The following is a 4,408-nucleotide window of genomic DNA, read 5'->3' on the forward strand; positions in this document are numbered from 1 at the left end:
TTTTATGTGAGTCACCTTGCAGTATTTAGGCCAAAAGGTGACTCATAAATTAAAATCACAACTAGGATGATTCAGGAACTTGAGGCAAAGCCCTAGAGAACTAAGCATGTTCAGCCTCAAGAAGAGAAGACTGAGGGACGGTATGATAGCACTCTACAAGTACCTGAAAGGCTGTCAAAAAGAGGAAGGATGAGATCTCTTCTCATTCCTTCCAGAATGCAGGACATGAAATAATGGACTTACATTAAAAGAAACTAATCACACAGTATGACAATGGAACCTCTTACCTGGGGATGCTGTGGGCTTTCCCTCACTAGATCTATTTAAAAAGCATGGTGTAACTTAGTGTTTTGCAATAGCAGGGGATTGGACGCAATGGCCTTCTGGCCCCTTCCAACTCTACTGTTCTTTGATTTTATAAAATCTCAAGAAACATTGCCATCTGGATATATCCTTGACCTTTGCTCATCTATGTAGCAAACGCCTGGCGTTATTTGTTTTTCGGCACCAGGCGAAGACCTTTTTATTCAAATGTCATTTTAACTGTTAATAGTATTTATTTATTTTATTCTTTGGCCAGGGCGACTTAATTTATACTGCTAATTTATATTATTTTAACGAAGTTTATTTATGTCTGTGAGCCGCCCCGAGGCTTCAGCGAATGGGGCGGCATAGAAGTTTACTAAACAAACGAATAAATAAATAGCATGAAAGAACTCCATACTGTGAAGTTGAAAGGTAAAGGTGGGTCCTTCTCCCATATGAACATGTGAAATGAGACTATTGGCCAATACTGAATGGCACCATCTCTCCAGGAGTGTAAGCAAAGTTGTTTCCAAAACTTACTTAGGGATGCAAAGATTCAGGTGGAATCTAGTTCTCGTGTGTTCACCAGCCTTCTTTCCCATGCTTGACTTTGGCTAGCAAGTGAGATGTGCCAAGATCAAATGAACACTAGCATGAACACTAGCAGTCCCCTTCTTTGCGCAAAGCTCACAAATCATGTGCAAAAGCAGAAATGGCATAACAGGCATGTGGGTGGTGTGTATGCAAGCCGGATTTGCTTGGATTCTCTCCCTGGTGGTGCACACTTGGTGCAAGGTAGAGTCAGGATGGAGAGAAAGAGGGTTGTGGAACTGAGCTTGTTCCCACTCTAAACTAGATTCCTCAAACATTGTAAGGAGATGCTGGGGATTGAACCTGGGAACTTCTGCAGGCAAAGAATGTGCTCTACCACTGAACCATGGCTCTTCCTGTCAAGTGTATGAATTGCAGACCATACCATAGCCACTCCTAGACCCATGACTGTATAAGCTAAAAAAAAAGATGGAGAGAGGAAGTGATGGGAGGAAGCCCCCATGAAGTGTTGCAATAAAAAGCTATACCAACACACACCCATTTTTAAACAAACTCCCACTGAACTTGTCATATTAATGTTCTATATTATCTTTGCCAAAAAGAAAATTCTGCTTTAGTAGTCTACAAAAGTGGACTTCCTTGACAAGACAACAGCCCTGGGGGCAATAGTGCTGCTTGGAAAAAGCATGATTGAACCCTGCATTCTGTAGATTAAGTTAGTTTCCACCTAGGTGTGACAGAATCATTACTGATTTTAGCCTTAGCTAGTGTGTGAGCTGGCTTCACCACCATCAACTAAAGATGATGATGTATGGTTCCAGATGCTCTGGCCAATTGACCGTAAAATTGCTCTGCATTTCTGACGGGCCAGCCAAGTTAGAGCTTTTAAAATCTCCATGCCTGAAGCTCAGCACCCACCGTTTGGAAGCTGCTCATTATTCTTCTCCTGCCCCCTGAACTGAGCAAAAGAAAGACTTCTGGAATCAATTAGAAATGTCTGCCCTTGATGAGATTTGCACGTGAGTTTGGAATTGTGAGGCTTTGATAGTGTCAGCCAACAGCTGCAGTTTCAGGTGGTAAAATCAAGGGAAGAATTTTTACAGGCCTTAATTACAATCAGAAAGTATATATTTATAATGATTTGGAGGAGACAAAAACAAGTCAAGTTGGAAACTGTCAAGTATATCATGGAAGATGAGACTTCAGAAATCCGTTTCATCACAGGAAAGTAAACAAAACATATATTGTTGGGACCTCAAGGTTGTGAGACTGCGTCAAGTGGTTATATGAAACTGGAAATTATGATGTTTTCTATAGTTCTTGCTACAAAAGAAACATCTGGCAGTATTTATGTCATTCCCATTTGACAAGTCAAGGCAATAATAAGAGGTGATATACATTTGTGTACAAGTACAAAATGCAGTCTTTCCTTGATAAATACAATAAACTGAAGCTTTTATATTATTAACCTTGTCTAGTCCAGAAATGTGAGTATTTTAACATTCATTTTAAATAGATATAGCCAAACTACATGTTACCTTCAATGTGTAGCATTTGTATTCTTGAAAAAATGTATTTTATATCTTCCCTATTGAAACATATAAGCCTGATTTCATTTACAGCCTGAAATATCAGCATCCATTTTGTAAGTAGAACCTGCCTCCAAGAACACAATTCTGTAGAGGGAGAACTTTACTTTGTACCAGCAGCATCAGAATTTCTTATCCCATCAAGTAGTTCTAAACATAGCTGTCAAAGTAACAACAAAATAATATTAGAGCAAGACAGAATAGTACAACATTACTACCTCCCAGTCAATCAGTGCTACAATCATAGCATTAGAAAGTTCAAACAGTACTGCTACAACCCCTTTCTTCCATTCTACCAGCTTGTTAGGGGATGGAGGTGGTGGACTCTTCTTCTTAACTATCAATATAGTTGATCAGAAGATGGTGCACACTGTCTCAGAAGGGATCTGGCAATACAAAGGGTTAGTGTTATGCTACCTGGTCTTACATAGTGATTTAGCCTGGTCTGGTTTTTCATTACTCAGGTGCAGACTGTGCTGTTCTTGGAGTGCTCACCTCTGCTTGTTTGCCTGCTTACCTCCAATCTTAGATGCAAACTACACGTTGCCTTTAATATACAGCATACATTTGTGCCAGTGTGTCTCCTCCTTACTCAAAGCTGAATGTTGGGACCTGACCCTGATTAGAGGCTCAGTGGGTGGAGCTAGGATGCTTTAGCTCTTGTACCCTCCATCACCTGAGATGGTCCTGATCCCTTTCAGGGACATGTTGCCTGTTGTTTGCATTGGAAATAAATTGAAGCCAACAGGGAGTTTTTTCCCCTGTGCAGATTTCAGGTGCTTTTCTTTCCATCTAGATCTGGGCCATAGTGAAAGGGTTAAATCTTTCTCTACTCCCACAATAATGTCTAGATTGGAGCCTCCATGCTTTTCAGTAACTGCCTGCCACCTAAAAACCTTGAGTAGCTGCACATTGCATATTAAAGATAACATGAGACAAAACTGGGTAGAGTTGGGATATAGAAGTCTCAGTTATATAACATGCTAATAGCTGGCCTTGGAGTGGCTTAAATGCCATCTGAGCATTTTCATGCACGTTTAATATTTGATAGTAACTTCTAACAGAATTGCAACTGGTAAGTAGCACAGCATCATGAATTTCAGAGGGGTAGACAATGCTAATGCTAATCCTTTGCCGTTTTTTATGCCAGATTAAAGCTGCCTTCCTATCATTTTGTTTTGAGTGTGATGAATTTCCCATTTGTCAAGGACTGGGCCTCTCACTTGAATACATCAGTCCGAAACTCCCTCAGTGTCATTCAAGTGGAAATGCTACATCCCATCTTCATACAGTTTTGTCTCATGCAACTGCAGGGGCCAACTATCCATTTTAATAGACAGCATGCAGCTACATCAGTGGAGGGTTGTTTTACTCAAAAGTATGTGTATCACTAGGGTTAGGCTGCAGGTTTCTCACCTGTTCTTAAAAGCACTCCCTTCACAGCATTTGATCATCTTTACTTTTATACTTACTCTAGAAGAAATGATATTAAGATCCACAGCCCATGTTTCCTTTTGATGCAGTAAAGATATGATGGGATTATTTAACGTCATTGGTTTCATACATGGGTGCTTCCCTATATGATGACAGCTGGAACCTGCCTTGTCAGTCATTCTGTCAACTGTCAGGCCTTAGAAAGTATCACCTATCGCCACATGGGGATGCTTGGGTACGAATATTCACACTGTGAAATTAATGAGGCAAAATCACCTTGTTATATCTTTGCCACATCAAATGTGAACAGAACCAGAGAGGGCACTGAAATGAATCTTGATCAGACTGCACAGGTTCATTACAACAAAAAGTCTGTAATTTTGAAGAGTAAAATGCCTTTGAGCAATCAGAACCTGAATATGATTTTATTTTGCTTTTGTTTCATGACATAATTTGATATCCACCCACCTTGTGTTTTTCATAATATTATCTATTAAATATATGGAGATACATTAGTTTTAGCCTTT

This window comes from Varanus komodoensis, unplaced genomic scaffold, assembly GCF_004798865.1.
Source record: "Varanus komodoensis strain SLA01 unplaced genomic scaffold, ASM479886v1 scaffold2, whole genome shotgun sequence".
Classification (NCBI taxonomy): domain Eukaryota; kingdom Metazoa; phylum Chordata; class Lepidosauria; order Squamata; family Varanidae; genus Varanus; species Varanus komodoensis.